This window comes from Anarhichas minor, unplaced genomic scaffold (genome assembly GCF_050575085.1).
Source record: "Anarhichas minor isolate MPS153535 unplaced genomic scaffold, ASM5057508v1 ptg000094l, whole genome shotgun sequence".
NCBI lineage: Eukaryota > Metazoa > Chordata > Actinopteri > Perciformes > Anarhichadidae > Anarhichas > Anarhichas minor.
In genome coordinates this window covers 439,441-457,542 of record NW_027466540.1, presented here as the reverse complement: position 1 = coordinate 457,542, position 18,102 = coordinate 439,441, and the positions used below count along the sequence as shown (strand labels likewise).

The following is an 18,102-nucleotide window of genomic DNA, read 5'->3' as shown; positions in this document are numbered from 1 at the left end:
CGCTACTGCAACACAGAGGCAGAATTCTGCACAAACCAACAGATGAGAGGATGAAATGTGCAGGCGTGCTATGATTTAGTATATTTTCACCCATCCACCAATCCATCCATCCATCCATCCATCATCCACCAATCATCATCCATTCATCCAACCACCATCCATCCATCCACCAATCCATCCACCAATCCATCCTTCCATCATCCACCAATCCATCCACCCATCCATCCACCAATCCATCCTTCCATCATCCACCAATCCATCCATCCATCCATCCACCAATCCATCCATCCATCCATCATCCACCAATCCATCCTTCCATTATCCACCAATCCATCCAATCATCATCCATCGTCCAACCATCTATTAATCATCCATCCATCCATCCATCCATCGATCCATCATCCACCAATCCATCCATCATCAAAAACTCAGAGGAGCCACTTAACACCTAAAGTGAAAAGCTGGTCCACATTAATGATTTAACGTGTTTGTGCACCGGATATCATTTGCAACTCGGCGGCTTATCAGCACTAATCTTGTCGGCTATCGGTCAAAAAAAATAAATCTGAATTAGCATCCCTACTTCAAACTACAGCTAATCGTCACAGTCAACTTCTAAATCCTCCACAGTGGAACTGTAACGAGTCATCGGGAGCTGAAAACAAAAAAAAGATGTGGAAAGGAACTACTTTATCTTGTGGCGGAGCCAATGGGATCAGATAACCGCCCAGTCGGACCTGAATGTGTCACAGGTGTTAATATTATTCCACCGCGAGCTTCCAGAGCAGCTTCGGTTCTCCCCGCTATAGATTCCCCAAGTCTCTGAACTTTCTCCTGCAGTTATTATGAAAGCAGTGAAACCATAAATATGCAGAATAAAAAATAAAATAAAAAAAGAACAACTAGGAAATTAAATCTGTCTGTGTTCGGTAAAGCAGGACAGGAAGCAGATTGTGCTTCTTACTGTTCCGGATTAATCAAAGTCAACATAAAGAGAAGAAGAAAAAAAACTCCAATTACATGGTGAAAAATAATGGCCATATTTAAAAAAGGCCGTATTCATATTTCATATCTAGACTTCTCAGAGCTCTGCGTGTGTTAGATATTCCCTGAATGCTGCAGCGCAGACGCAGGTCGGGAGAACCCTCCATAATGTTTACCGAGTTTACCGACTTGGCTGACGGCTGTGTTTTCTCATCCTCTGACTGAGAGGGTGATTTGACTGATGCTCGTAACAGATTGCATCACAGCAGGAGACGAACTAAAACGCTTTACGCACCGCGGCTCTCCCTAAACTGTCTAACAGTGGCAGCGCTCCACCTTGTAAATTTGGAATAGTAATTTTCGAAAATTTCCCAGCAGTCTATCTCCAATTGGCCTGCACTGGGAGTAGTGTTTGATATCGGTGAAGTATCGCGGCGTACCACCTCTGAACAGCAGAAATATGAGCTCAGCTCTGTGACACTCAGCGAAAACACCTGAGACACATTCAAATCTGTTGTTATTCATAAAGCAGTTACCACAGCAGCGGCTCCTTCTTTCAGTAAGTCCTCAGTTAACATTTCTATATTTGTCCTTTTTCTAAAATGTGCACACTGCTTTAAAATGTGATCCACACTGACATGTGGGTATACATAATACATTATGAAATGTAGAAGACAGAACGGCTTAGAACCAAGTTGAATCTTTTTGGGACTTTTTTGCAGCCTGAAAGAAAGAGTACTTCCATTTTCTCTGCAACTTATTTGATTTAAAACAATAATCACTTAGAGAAGATAATAAATCAGACAGTCGCCATGTTTGAGTCCGGCTTGGCACCAAAGTCATTTTGCATTTTCTTTTCCTGCATTTCCTGTCACCTTCCTACTAAATATTAACATCTTGTTTCACATTTTGTTTCACGTCTCGACCGTGGACCCCAACAGCCGTATTTCTAGTCACATATCTTATTGTGCACTTTGAAGTAATGTATCAGAAAAGGGATATGGAAACTAAACAAAATTTGATAAAACTGCCTCAAAATATTTATGCCCGCTTGAGATTGTTTTTGCCTTTTTCGCTGCACTTTTGGAATTATGGAAAGTAGCAAACATTTAACTCACATGATCAGCTGTATCTTCTCTGATATATATATATATATATATATATATATATATATATATATATATATATATATATATAGATATATATATATATATATATATATATATATATATATATATATATATATAGATATATATATATATATACACACACAGTATATAGATGTAAACTTATGTCAACTCTCTAAAAATACTTTAATAGACATTACTAGTATATTATCTGCCGTAAAGTGTGCGGTCTCTATCAAGGAAACAAAAGCTGATTTTAAGTTGAGTTTTTATTTATTGTTGCACATATTTTTTTTAAAGTCTAAATCTGTGCAGAAGAGGCAGACATATCACCACTTTTAGTCCCTTATGTTGGTCAAACTCTATTGACATTGAATCCTAAATTTCCCTTAATGCAACTCCGTTAAACTCAAAGTCTTGCATCTTAGACACCCCCAGTATATAATGCAGACTTTGTGCTAGAGATATTGAAGTGTCTTTGCAGGATGAGTTGACGGAGTAAACTGATCTTCATGTTGAGGGATCTACCTTTTTATTATACTACCATTACTTTTGAAAGCACAATAAAAAGACTTGTAGAAATAGAAATGGCAAACACTAAAAACCAAACCTCGTTCTTGAAATCTCTCTCCCAAACTTTTCTCTCCTCATTTCTTAAATCATCTGCCAATTTTTTTTTACCAACTTCAAACCAAATCCCAGGCTGCAGTGACTTCTGACAAATGCGTCTAAAGATTGAATAAGTTGTTGATCATTATCAGAAGGTTTAAGCGTGGGTCATCTGGGTGCTTTCTTCTGCCGCAATTAGCTTGTTTCCCATCTCCATTTTGAACTGAAACCACATTTTCTTCAACTGTAATTGGATTAGTTACCTTTAAAATCTCCATCTCTGCGATTACTTTAGCTCTTAAAAACATGTAAAATCGGCACCTTCCTAACCCTCCCCTCCCCCCGATAGAAAAATCAATTTGAGAATTTTAGGAATATCTCTTGAGTGGCACTTAACAAAATTGAACAAATGCGTTGGTGGGTACCTTCCGGAATAAAACAAGTCTAACACTCATTACTCTGAAAAACACTTGACTTCCTCATGGCCTCAATCATGCGGTGCTGGATAAACTCCAGTGTTACTGAGCTGCTTTCGCAGATCGGAGGGGGGCCAGTGTTAAAAATCCAAAAACTGTGTCTGGAAGAGGAGTGCGGCTTAAATCCTGACCTCTATCTCTTCCATGGAAGGGGTTCCTGAGAGTCTTTGAGCCAGAGAGACGCCCACAAGAAGCCACTTTAAACCTTCAGAGGCCTCAAGTTGATGAAAGATTGAAGCCCAGCAGATTATTACAGTCTTCAACTTAGAAAAAACAGCAAAGTCAGGAGAGTTTCATTATTGGGGCTGATAACTTTAGCTTTATGAAGAGTTCATTTTAGTCTGGTTCGTTTGATGAAATTATATTTAAAGAAATAGTTGGTGTTAAAACACAGAACTCTGAAGTCAATTGTTATGCATGTTTCCAACAAGGAGAAGGAAAGATGTGAGGACATAACCCAGTCGCCACAATGTTTTTGGGGCATTTTACGTTTCAGCACAGCACGGGTTCCTGAACCAACAATACCTTTCTTATCAGCCTCGTATCCCGCTGGCAGAAACTCGCAAGGCCATGAGGTAACATTGTGAATCATTTAGTAATGTTCAGGCAGCAAAAACTACTTGGTTAAGGTTAAAAAAAATTATATCACAGTTTGTGTTCAAATAATAACGTAACAAGGTAACGTGACAAGGTAACGTGACAAGGTAACGTGACAAGGTAACGACCGTAACAACCATAACAACCAAAGCAATGTAGCGTAACAGAGAAAGTTAACAACGTAACAATGTAACGTAACAACTGTAAAAACCATAACAATGTAATTTAACAATGTAACAAACATAACAACTGAATAAGAACCGCCCTTGGCTGACTTTCTTATGTAATATTACGTAACAAGCGTTGGTTTCACACGGGACACAAACAGCGGTCTCCTGGGTGAAGGTTCTGTCTTTGTATTGAGACAGTGTTGCAACTGTACGGTATGAATAGTTGTGATGTGAAATATTGTCGTACATTCATCACACTCCCGGTGTGTAAAGGCCTTCACACTGTGCCGTAGTGCCGAGGCGTGTTACATTTCGACCAAATAACTCACTCACACTCGATGAAAACCGCTGCCAGCATTTCTAGAAATCCAACATCTAGACAGAACAGAGAGGTTGTGGATCCGAGCGCAGAATTCTGGTGACACATTTCTCAACTCAGAACACCCACAAGCACATTTCACAGCTGAGGGGAGAGAAAGAAACATAACCTAAAAAGTAAAAAATCACTAAACACCCCAGACCTCCGAGGAATCACACATAACCATCGAGCAAAACAAGTGAATCACCAAGTTAAATGTCTCCAGCTAGAATCGCAGGTGTGTTGATGGGAAACACACACACACACACAATAAGAAAAAGAAATGGAGTGTTGTGGTGGTGAAGTTCAGCAGCAGCAGCGAGGCTTCGGTTTAATTCTGCAGCTCAGCGAGAGAGGCGAGCAGCAATCTGCCCGGCCACACTGACTGCCCACACACACACACACACACACACACACACACACACACACACACACACCCCTCCTCCACAGGTGTGTGTGTGTTTTTAGGGTGAGTCATTCTCTCCCACGTAGTCGATACCTCCACCAGCGGTTGTGGAGATCCCACCAGCCCCTCACACTGTACCTGCACGGCTCCTCACACTCACACCGCTGTTTTCAGATCACCGCTTCCTGCATCAACGCCGCCGCTTTCAAGACTACAGCAGCAGCATTTGGAGGTAACAGATGGCCATTTTATCAACAACAGTATGATCAGAGAGAGTGACACAACATTAGGGCATCACGCTAATCATGCAGTCTTTGTTTGTTCCACAGAAACATTCAAACATTTAGATCTGCTTTGCAGCTGAAAATCCTTTTGATTCATCGCATTAATTAAGACTAATAATGTAACTCACAATCATAATCAACACGGTGCAGCCATACGCGACTGTGAAGTATCTCAGTGGTGATGAAGCCACATATCTGCAGAGAGAGGAGAGGAAAACAGCAGCATCGTCTCCTCTTGATGCCCATTCATTCTTCAAATGATACCGTAGGTTTTTAATCACGTTTCAGAGGCCCGAGGGTCGTGAAACTCACTCAGCGTGAAAGCGAAGCCTCGATGTGAGTAAGAAGAGAAAAACAACCACCAAATGATCAGGTGCAGAGCCCAATCTGCAACCCCCCAAAACACACTGTTCCGCTCGGTGGATTCTTTCAATCGAGGTGCTTCGTGGCACCTTTTTCCGATGCACATATTTTTAGCGGCGATGACCCGTGTGCCGAACTGCACCCCGTCAACCCCGGCAGTGTTAGCGCGGTGCTCCACCCCTTGAGCTTCACAGAGACCATTCAATGAAGCAGAAGGCCTGTGAAAACAAACCTTTTCCCGAGCACCCAGTGGGGCTGGCACCGGCACCGTGCGGCTGGCCGCGGCCCAGGAAAAGCGCTGAAAAATCGGACTGGACGGCAGCCAAGTGCTGGTGGATTTTTGGCTTTTGGTTGGGCAGGTTTTTTTCCTGTGCTGTGATTTGGCGCTGCAGTGGGAGAGATCGTACATGAAAGCAGGAAATGGTGGGAAAAAATAAATAAAAAAAGTTGCTGACGGGTTCAGAGATGCACACGTAGAAAATGAATATTTCCAACACGGTTTTGGTTTATAGGAAGCGCTGCAACATTTACACTGATTTAAAGCTCCAACAAGTCGTACATCATGTTTCTCTTTGGTGATATGAATCAGGCAGAGCGGAGTGTTTCCTCCGGTTCCTGATCTTCAAACAGCATCTTTAATACACAACTTCTTTGGATACTGTTTTGTATTGTCTGCTGGCATTTGTTTTGGGGTCTAATTGAACTTTTATAGTTTCTATGCTGTTAATACACTTATTTTCTGTTCTTGTTTCTGCCTGATTTTCTGATCAATAAAGCTTCATCTTAAAACTCTCAGAACCACAAAACCCACCGGCGGGATTAAAAAGCATGTTTTCTTTAAACAAACTCCAAAACTACAGCGTTTATCACAACCAGGAGCTGTAAAAAACGTCACTATCGACAGATTTTCATCTTTCCGACGGTTCTTGAACACATCATGTGTGACGACCACTTCTGTCAGAGAAAAAGCAACTAAAGTGAAGCTTGAAATTGTGATATTTCATCCAAAACATTTTACTCTGTTAAAGTCTGTTTGCGCCAAAATGCTTTTTATCTTCAGTGAAAGGAAGTGACCATATTTGGACTGACGAGGAGTGACGTAGAGACGCCGTATACGTCTCTGATAGAGACCTGTCAATCACCGTGTAGCCCCGCCCTAAAGCATCCCCTGCTTTATGGTCTGTTTGACTCTAAATGGACCATAATGTACTAAATGAACATCATGCTGTGTTGAAGAACACTTGAAACTAGAGATTGAGACCATAAACTCATGTTTACAATGTTTACTGAGGTAATAAATCAAGAGAGAAGTAGAGTCATTTTCTCATAGACTTCTATACAACCAGAGGAGAACAGTGGTTTTGGTCCCGTAGAAGCGTTCAACATGAAACAAACTCTACTGTCTCTACTGTCGGTCTGTTTCTCTGAAACATTCATCCATACAACAAATATTCTGCACAGGACCTCCATGACAGCTCCAGATGTGATTACTCAAACTTCTAACAGACAAACTGCAGATCCTCTGTTTTGTTGGAACCCCCCCCCCAAATGTGTGTTTTTTTTCCCCCAAGTTGCACAATCGTCTTTGCAGCTCGGACTACAAAGTGGGTTCGGTTTTATCGCCGCGGGGGCACCAGAGGCTTCGGACGCTGCCACGTTTTAAGAGTTACTGAATGAACCTGCTGAACCGAGTGCGCTGGTCTCCAGCTGAGGATCCACAATGTTTGACACACACACTCTTCTACTTGATTCAAAAGAAGCAGCTCAGACTCTCTGCTCCGATGTCGACCCTGTTGGATCTGATTGAATATACATGTTTGAAGGTTTCTTTTCTTTTTCCTAAAATCAAATCTTCTCTCGACTCTGCTCACATTTTCTTGATACTTCCCTCTCAGAATGTGATTTTCTTTCCCTCCGTCTGCACCTCTTCTCTCTACAAAATAACAATCTGCAGAGACCTCCTTTTAGACCTCAATTTCTGGAGATGAAATGTCACATCTTTCAAAGTGTCTCTCTGATTTTTTCTCACCCCCCCCCCCCCCCCCGGAGCAACTTTCTGTCTTACTCACCTGAACATAAATCTCTCTCAGCCTTCCAGGTGTGACTCCTGTTTTCTTTTCTTTACAATGTTGCTTCTCTTTCTCTGCTTCTAAAACACATGTATTCTTTACTGTCCTCTACCTTAAATGAAATGCATTTAAAACGAAACCTCCCGGTGCAAACTGAAGAGGTAAGAGCTCACGCTGACTGGATTCAGAGTAAATACCTCTGAAGGCCTTGAATTGTTGTTTGTTTTTCGTCCTCTTTTTTTCCTTCTTCGGCGATGGACTGAAGGACACCGAAGGGACAAAAGAGCCCAAAAGATGACGTTTGATTTCACGTTCCTCTCTCGGATGGACTTCGACCTACGCCAAAGTTTAATGTGGGTAAAAACAGAGCGAACAACTTGTGGAGTCTCCGCTCTGAAACATTCAGTTCTTTTTAACTAAACATTGTAAAGCTGGTTTACACATTTTTCACGGTTTTTGCTTTTGTTTCTTTTAATCATCATCTGGTAATCTGGTCCTACGTTTCTTTTCCTTCCTGAAATGTTTCCCCCTCTGAGGCGTCTGATCAGAAAACTCCTCTGAGTGACTCAGAGGCTCTGAACAAATCTGTGGGATTTACGCCGGCTTGCTTTACAGTCTTTACACTCTTTACTACAAAATACGAGAGACTTTCTGACAGTCTGCTTCTCCCACATTCTGATACAGCAGCTTGTTCTGGGTGAAACACGTATACAACAGGAGAAAAAGGGGATGTTTTTATTGCTGTTACTATGGACAAAAAACCCCACAAACATCTGGCATGTGTCTTCAGTGTGAAAGGCAACAATCTGCATTCATTCCAGGACAAATGACTCTGGTCACAGGTATTTATCTGCAATTATGGGAACACGTCCCCCGGGTGGACACACTCATTTTCGCCCCTTTTCCGGTGCTTAAGTGAATGAATAATAAATAAAATCAGCAGGGATTTGAACGATTATTACAAATTATTAACATACAATTAAAATGCCCTCCTCAAAGCTCCGTTGACAGAAACGATAATTGCACCTCGCCGATCATTGTAAAAAACACACTTCATTCAATCTCGACAAAGACAAAATGAAACTCGTCAAAATAATCTTTGTTAGTCTTTCACCTGTTCCAACAATCACCAACTCTGGTTTGGTCAAAATTAACACCTAACTCACCAAGTAAGATGTAGAAAGCTCTCTTTAAAGCTACAAGACTCCATAAACAGTCGTTTTACCTCAATGATTGTCGAAAGACGCACGTTATTCAAACTCCACAGACTCAACAGAAGTGTTTTGTCTTTCCACTGTAGTTTGGTCAAAAATAAAACCTTAATTCACAGAGTTAGATTTGAGAAGAAACGGACGTTATTTCCTCTCCTCAAAGCCACCGGACTCCATTGACGGAAACGGTGACTTTACCGCGCTGATCATTGTAAAGCAAACTTCATTCAAACTCGACAGAAACAAAATAAAACTCAATAAAACCATCTCGGTTAGTCTTTTCACACTGGTTTGGTCGAGATAAACCCTGAATTCACAGAGTTAGATGTGAAAAGAAACAGCAGATATTTGCTCTCCTCAAAGCCACCGGACTCCATTGACAGAAACAGAAATGTGACCTTGCTGACCATCGAAACACTTCAAACTGAATAAAAGTAAAGAAACAAACGCTTTGGTTCGTCTATCCACTGTTCCAACAATCACCAACTCTGGTTTTAGATTTTGAAAGAAACTGAACAAGTAACAAAAACAATTAACTCACACTATTTCCTGGCGTGTTCGTGATGTCGAACACCAGAAAAAAGCGGCTACTCGTCTGCTGCCATTGGTAAAGGAGTCTATCTCCTGTTTTTATGGGGTTTCCTGTGTTTAAAACTGAAACTAGTGATGTGTCCACACTGAGCTGTTAGTCTGTTAGACATTCAGACATTCAGTCGAGTAACACCCATCTCCCTCTGTGTTGATCCTGGGGGTTCAAACCCGGTCTGATTTTTAGGGTCCGCAAACTGTTTGTTTTAAGTGTCATTCTGACTAGCTGGTTAATTACTGCAGGACAGACATTCGGAGGATTCATGATTCATATTTTTCATTAGAGAAACAGTTCAAACCCCAAAGAAAAACAGCTAATTCTCACATCTGATGAGCTCAAACGTTTCCACTTGGTACGTGACTCTGCAGGTGATTTGCATTACCTGGCCCATGTGGAGCAACACATTAATGACTTATCTCATTATCCATCGCAGAATGAGGCGACACATTGGTGATTGGAGTCTATGGCCCGCTGATGAAAGCTCTCTTGCATTTGCAGTTTTACTAAGTCAGACACAGTCGTATTTAATTGCACGTAACACAACAGGTTGTTCAACGCACCACCATTTCTGTTTAAATAAAAGTTTTGTCGAGGCTGAACGTGACTTCCGTACTCGAGTAACACTTCCACTAAGTTGAACCCAAAACCCCGAACTTTTCCTGAACCTGACTGACGTTTCCGTAAAGATGGAACTTTATTATGTAAAGGCCGTATTCATGTAATGGGCTAAAATACCAACCGTTGTATGAGGAGACGCTGCAAAAAGGCAACATTATTTCAATCTTTGGGAAGTGAGATTCAAAAACACACACCTGCATTTACCGCTAATCGCCACAGGTGACGCCAAAGACAACGAAAAGGAGGCCTTCGTCACTTTAAGATACTTTTAAAACAGCTTTTAAATGCTTTTAAAAGCATTGCTAGCATTTGCTATCACTTCCGGATCGCTTGCACGGCATCATTTATTAGTTTGAAAATGCACTTTTACAGGTGAAAATGAAATCTGGGTTTTTCACGCAGACAAAATGACAGAGAAGAGCTTCCACTGCTGCACCATCACACCCTCACCAGTTGTTTACTTCCTGCATTGAAGGAACAGAGGAGTCACATCTTCCCTCCTGCTCCCTCCACAAATCACAAGCCCTGCAAATCCTGCAGGGCCAACCATTAAACCCAACACGACTCGAGACCTGGTGGCAAGTGCTGAATGCCACAATGGCATTCAAACGCACTTCCAACAGAAGTTCAGCAACCTCTGAAAAGACGTCACCTTTCAGCCCACCGGAGGAGCTTTTACACAATTCTTTCTGGTGGTTAAATCAGGCTGATGCATGATTTCACTGTCCAGTCTTTAAGTGCTTTTTCTCCCTCAGTTTGGAGCATCACTAGGAAGACACAACTTTGCAGCGTGGTGTTTCTTCTTCCTGTGAAGCTAACGCTAGCAACGGCTAACGTACAACTACACCAGCCAAGAAATAAATTAAAAGCTCTCACCTGAAAACAACTGAGCAGATTTTTCCTGCAGTCAAACAGGAAGTATTCATGAACGAATTTCAAAATAAAAGACCTCCCCAGATACCAAGTCCCCCCCCCCCAAAAAAAAGAAATGCTGCTACTCACTGCACTTCCTCAGAGGGGGGAGGGGCTTCACTCGAGGCTGGGTGGGGCCTTTCTCCACCTCCTCCTCCAATCACCGTGCGTCTTCCTCGTTCTCCCTCTCTATTGGACGATCCTCAGGCCAGCGGCACTCTGGGTAATCTGGAAGAAGAGCAGGGTTGTTAGTGTGCGTGTGATTGCGTGACAGCATTTGTGCGTAAATAAAGGAGCCCAATATGAGCCGTAAAAAAACTGCACCACGACAACTTGGCCCGAAAAAAAAAACACTCAAAAAAGAAGCTGTGGTTACCGTGGCAACATGTGCCAAAACGGAGTGAAAAGGAGGGAAGCGTCAGAGAGAGAGAGAGAGAGAGAGACAAACAGACAGCAGGAGAGTAAGACAGAAAGTTACTGTAAATGTAACTACAGAGCAACACTTTTAAAGACACATGTATGAACAGACAAATGAGAACTCAGGAAGGTTAGTGTGCGTGTGTGTGTGTGTGTGTGTGTGTGTAATTGCACACAGCTGAATCCTGTGCAGTCTTTGTGTGTTTCTGCTTAATATGATGCATGTGTATACACACGTTTTGTATTATTGTATTTTCCGTTGACTTTAATAACTTCTCAACTTTAAACTTATGACAATGTCACTCTCACACACACACACACCACAAATAAATTAATTTATTGAAGTCACAAATGTTTTTAAAAAGTCAGGTCAAATAGAGTTTACTCAGTACTGTCTTCTTCATACTTTTCATTTTTATTTTTGATTCTCTAAAATGTAGCCTAAAAACCTAACAAAGTATTTTACGATATTTTTCTAAACCTAACAAAGTATTTTACAATATTTTTCTAAACCTAACTAAGTATTTTATGATCTTTTTCTCAACCTAAGTATTTTATGATCTTTTTCTAAACCTAACTAAGTATTTTACGATCTTTTTCTAAACCTAACTAAGTATTTTACGATCTTTTTCTCAACCTAACTAAGTACTTTACGATATTTTTCTCAACCCAACTAAGTATTTTGCGATCTTTTTCTAAACCTAACTAAGTATTTTACGATCTTTTTCTCAACCTAACTAAGTATTTTACGATATTTTTGTAAACCTAACTAAGTATTTTACGATCTTTTTCTCAAACTAACTAAGTACTTTACGATATTTTTCTCAACCCAACTAAGTATTTTGCGATCTTTTTCTAAACCTAACTAAGTATTTTACGATCTTTTTCTCAACCTAACTAAGTACTTTACGATATTTTTCTCAACCCAACTAAGTATTTTGCGATCTTTTTCTAAACCTAACTAAGTATTTTACGATCTTTTTCCAAACCTAACTAAGTATTTTTATTGTCTCAACCTAACAAAGTTGTTTCCTGTGAAGTTTATTTTGAAAAGATTGTATTCAAGTGACGAGCCGGAGTTTAAATGTGTTGCTGAGACGTAACTTTTTCGTAAGATAACGTACGAACCATTGAATGGAATTGATTCTTCCAGCAACAGCTTTTAAAAGCTACTCAACAATAAAGCAGGCAAAGCACATGTGTAATAAACAGCGTTAATGATCTAAAGCTCTCATAGTGTTCGGTGTTGAACATGCTGACTCACTTCCTGGAACACTAAATGGAACTCAGCCCACGTTAATAATAGTCGCTCCACTTGTTTCCTGCTGTTAGAAGTCAAAAGGTCTATTCTATTCCAGTTGAACCCTAAATGTACATTAATGCTCTGCAGAAGCGTCCCTGAAGAGCAGTGTATCTCACAGGCAGCAGGTCTTATGAATAATAAATACAACAATTAATCATCACCATTGATTACAGAAACCGATCTGAGAAGGAAGCGGTGACACAAAGTAAAACCAGGGGAAGCCCCGTCCAGACGGTTCACTGTGTTACTGAAGACTGAACGTGTTGCTCATGTTCAACCTGCTCTGATAAAAACACACTTTCAGTAAATCAGGATCACATTTAAATGTGTCTGCAAGATATTTTAAACACCTTTCAGTTCCTCTTTCTGCACTTTTATTTCACTTTTGTTGCATTTGAGGCAACATACAACTTATTACTACACTTCATTTATATTTCTGGTTTGCTATCTTTGTATTTCATTACATTTTATGTGTATTATTAACTGTTTGTTATTATTATTATGGCTTATTGTCTGATGCATATTTAAAGCACTTTAAATTGCCTCTGTGTAAACAACTTCCTCTAGGATTCAGGCTGCAGAGCTCACGATCATTTAAATGAACCCAACCAATGAGAAGCGGCTTTTAAGGGAAACGTGACGCAAACAATAAAACACAAGTCAGTTAAAAAATAAACGCCTTTGATTTCAAAATGAAACTGTTGGATTTAAAAGTGGATTTGGAGCCGAAACACGTCCCCGTTTGGTGATCAGCATCTAAACGTTACGGAGCTCCGTTAAGAGGGGATCACCCAGGATGTGATGAGTGCATGTGGTGTGTGTGTGTGTGCATGTGGTGTGTGTGTATGTGCATGTGGTGTGTGTGTATGTGTGTGCGTGTGTGTGTGCATGGATGAGATCATCAGAGGTCTGCAGCACAGACAGTGTGAGTGAACAACAGGTCTTTTCCAGAGAGTCTGGATCCCCCTCAGGACTGACCTCATCCTCCATCCATCAGCGACCTGACACTAACCAGCTCTGCTCTGGGACTGTGTGTGTGTGTGTGTGTGTGTGTGTGTGTGTGTGTGCGTGCGTGTGTGTGTGTGTGATAGTACTCTCACACTGCTCAAGAGGCCCTGAGGTGATCATCACTACACTAAACTACTACACACAGAAACCAGCAGTATTAGTATTTTACAGTGTATTACTCAACTGAGAAAAAGCCCCACGATGCGTTCATGTGCACAGATAATACGTAGGAAATATGTACCTCTGGTGATATTCAACCCATCTTCCTCAACGAGGGGTTGAAGATGAAACTGTCTATATTTTAGGGCACATAGTTTTCTTAGAGTGTAGGAGGGTTTTTAAATGGTAAGTTTGAAGTAAGACAGTTGTGTATACACGGTTTCTAAGGTGATGTATTCAAGATGTTTATTGTCACTCATACGTGCACTCCTTCCACACGGGAGGAAGTAGACTTCTTCAATTTCTTGTTGCAAAGTTAGTTTTCAGAATAGCTTTTTATTCCGTCTATTTTTACTGTACTGGACGTTTTAAAAGGGGTTGCCCGAAATGACATAATACTGCTGTGCAGATAGTTCTTTTCTTTTTTTAAATATCCATGTCTGATTGTTATGTTGTCAGGAAGTACTGTCATACCAGAGTCTCAGTACAGTTACTTTGATATGTATAAATATGTCTTTTTTTATTATAACAAAATTAAATTCAAAACCATAAATGTCTAAACTGAACTTTGTCTGAGCAAAATAGTCTAAAAATGGCAAAGTTTTGATTTAAATTGGGAAAATAATTATCACAAAGTAAGTAAACATGATTAAAAATCTCACCAGATGTTCAATGCAACCTTTGTTTTTCACCAAAAACGTATTGAGTTTCCGTAGCCTGGTTACGCTACATCATGTTGATAATAATGTTATTTATTACTAGTACTAGTTTACGCGTTGTTTTTCTGTCTTTTGATATAAAGTAACATGGAAGATGTTCACTACATGTTGAGTACATAACGGCTGAGCTTTTCTGTTTGTTTTATTTGTGAGATGTGATAGATACAGATTCTGAAAAAAAGAATATAATTTAAAAAGAAATCCGTCTCTAACACACGATTCAATGGAGGTAAATGGAACGTATTCGTGAGGGTAAACAGTGATGTTGCCGTTTTGTAACGTCCACTTCTTTTTGTTTGGATTATAACTGATTTGGTTTTGTTTCTGGAGATGTGATGAATGCAAATTTCTAATAAAGAAGAAAATATTATTTAAAAAGAAATCCGTCTCTAACACACGATTCAATGGAGGTGAATGGAATTCATTTGTGGTGCTGAATGCATTGAAAAATGAATCAAAAGCTGTGTGTCGTTCTAAAAACAGAGTCCCAATAACTGAGAATAACCCTCAGACCTCACCGTGAACCCTTTTATTAGCATCTACTTCATGTTTTTAATCATTACGATGAACTCAACCTACGTTTTGAGCCCAAATACACACAAAAAAGCTGAATTTTTTTTACATTTAGTCTGCGTGAAAGAGAACATAAAGTAAGCGAGTCTTCTCCTGAGCTCCAGGTCTTACAGTCCTTTTGCATCATACGTGAGGTCCAGCTGCTCGCTGTCACCACATGCTTGTATGAATATTTAACGGCCAAAGTCACCGAGACGAATCCGCCCGTAACGTCCTGCACTTCCAGCCGTTGACGCGAGGAAGTCTCAGATTAATGCTACGCGGCGGCGGAGGACGAGTCCTCCATCCGTCTTCCTCCGTGTCGACGACTCCCTTAACAAATATATCTCGGCTGTGGCGGCGCTTCATCTGGATATTTTGCATATCTTAATTAGTGCTCACAAAGCATACAAATGAGCCGGTCGGCCCTCATTAATTAGCTGTGTGGGTTTTCTTCTTTAGTGGCAGGAGTGAGTGGGTGTTTCTAGTGTTCCCAACCTGGATTTAATCAATCAGGTCAATTAAAGACGGGTCTGTCGTTTACAGTGATGGTCAGCAGACATTAGGTATCTACGGCAGCAAAGATAACACAATATTCTATCATTTGTTTCACTCTTTTTGTGAAAGTTTTTAATCTGAATTTCCTTGTTTTTCTTCATTACAGCTCTTACCAATGAATCAAATGACTGTTTCAATCATTTATAATAACATTAAATGATCTAAAAAGCTCTGACAAACAACCAGCAGACAGACAGAGTTAGATACTAGATGGTGAACATCGTGGTTTGTTGTTTTCCAATATTCCAATATGGTTGTTGGCAAAACAATCTCACTGCAAGGTCCATTTATTAGCCGTTCTGGAGCTGAATCACACAACCTTCCTCAGCAGGTGGAATTGTCGGGGATTGTAGAAACACAAATTTTGATATTCTTTTAAGCACGTTAAAGACTTCTTGTCCATATTGCCTTAAAAGTTGAGATTCCATGACCACCGGGTAGTCCCCATCTGCTGAGGAAGATGGTGTTATACGATCAAAAGCTCTGGAACAGCTACCAAATGGATTTTATGGTGATGTTGTTATCAAGTGGCGCCACCAGCTAATATAGACCGCCACCCCAACAGCCACCCAGATGAGCCACGGTATGTTTTATCTTTACAAAATAACACCTGATGCCTTCAAGTGCACTGGTTTGTTTGGGATGTTGAGCTGTATGAATTAAATGATATGCATTATGAAAACCCACCTGACATGACCGACAGACACCAACAGTTGTGGAGGATTAACGCCTCACATTGTCATTAAAGCGTGTTTATCACAAAATCTCATTATTTTACATTTAGATTTACAGAAACCCAGCGAGCCTGGAGTCTAATCTGCTTGTTTTGTGTCTAAATGAAAACACATTACCGAACACTGTGGGGATTTACAGCGACACGCGACCTGCAGAGAGACAACGAGCCCTGAATTTATGAGCGGAATCTGTGCCGACGCTCCAGAAACAGAGACGCTGAGAAAAAGAGGACACAAAGGCTTCGACCGGGGAGCGTCGAAGGGACTCCTGCCTTGCTCAAAAGCACCTGGGCAGCCACAATGTTTCAGCTCTTCCTGTTTGAGAGTCACAATCTGTCGCTCAGGCATCAGTGACTGAAGATGGAGGGCTTCTTTTACTCTTTAAAGATACTGCTACCACGTCCACGGACAAAGACAAACCCTCACGATTCGGCTCAGTTTAGCGTTCACATCACAGGGTGAACCAACGCTTTACTGACATCCTCATCCGCCAATATTCAGTACAATATGCGATCAGGACATCGACATTTATGCTTCTCTAGTCACCGATCTGTGATGATGATACATTGTAAACAACCAACCAGTGTTTCTTTTGACAGGAGGTTCACTTCAGTTACATTGTGATGCGTTCAGGCTCTGTTCCTTTAAAATCTGAATTGGGCGAAAGGTAAATTATAACGTTATCGTGATGGGTTCACATGTGACTGGAGCGTTTAGAGAATACAAAGCAGTTCATCTCGTACCGATTAATAGCAATTTATTTAACAACGATGTAATATTGTCCCCCCCCCCCCCCAAGATAACAGTCTCACATCTATTCTTTATTACAATATTATATATTTATTATTATATTAAGTCTTGAATAAAAGCATCAAGAAAAACATAAATCCACAAAATAAAAACTAAAACTAATGACATGACGAAAGCAATCGAAGCTCCTAAACTGGCCTTTTTATTCATGTGAGCACGTCGTGTTATTCATCTTAATGTTATTGCTTTTTAATATCTATATTACTTTTGGGTAATTGATTTTTATTTTTTTTTTCGTGGCTCTAATTGACTTTTTAGACTGACTTACAAACTCAAACAATTATTTTCATTCATCATTATTATTTACTTGATTCATCGTTTGGTCTTAAAAACATTATCACGTCACAATTACACAAAACAACAAAGTGACGTTTTTATATTGTTTAAATCTAAACAGCCAAAAGTCAAAAACATTCAGTTTGCTGTGATTGAAGACGAAGAAGAAGTGAATCCAAATGATTCTGGAGTCTTTATTTGCAAAGTGACTTCAACGAATATTTAAATATCAAAGTAGCTGCAGATGAAATTTCTGTTGATCCACTAAAAGATGAACAGAATACTTACACACAACAACCCCGAGTCCTCCAGAATGAACCCAAACCCGTTAGAAATATAATAGAAATATGATTTTGGGGTAAAAAAAGCATAATAAACATTTTGTTTAATGTAAATATAAAGATGAATAAATTCATACGCTCCTTCACAACGTCCTTCACTCCTCAAAGAGTTCAATCTGCACTTTCCGACAATGACCGGCGCTGAATAATAAAGACGCCGCAGATTTCATTACTGATCTGGACGGCGGTGACCCCCCCCCCCCCCCCCCCATACACACACACACACACACACACACGATGCAGGATACCAGAGATGATCTGGTGTCGGTGAGGACTCAATATGTCAGGATGACCGGTGCTCGACCGAGCTAATAAACAGGCCGGGACAAAGAGAAGACGGGCTGAATAAAATAAAAAGTCTTCCCCACCTGCTGAGAAAGTAATAAAAACAGACACAACAGCTGTGACTGAAACACACACAGAAAATAAAGAAAGGAGTAAAAACATCCAAT

At 40.4% G+C, this 18,102-nt stretch overlaps 1 protein-coding gene across 2 annotated transcripts in view; it reads right to left on the bottom strand.

Annotated features, from left to right (window-relative positions):
* Window positions 1-18,102, bottom strand: part of LOC142939187 (zinc fingers and homeoboxes protein 2-like) — a 94,438-nt gene that overhangs the window by 54,506 nt on the left and 21,830 nt on the right. For both annotated transcript variants that reach the window (XM_076082405.1, XM_076082403.1), the window contains exon 2: window positions 10,864-11,001. The gene's annotated coding sequence lies outside the window, so the exon portion shown is untranslated. The remainder of the gene's footprint in view (window positions 1-10,863; window positions 11,002-18,102) is intronic.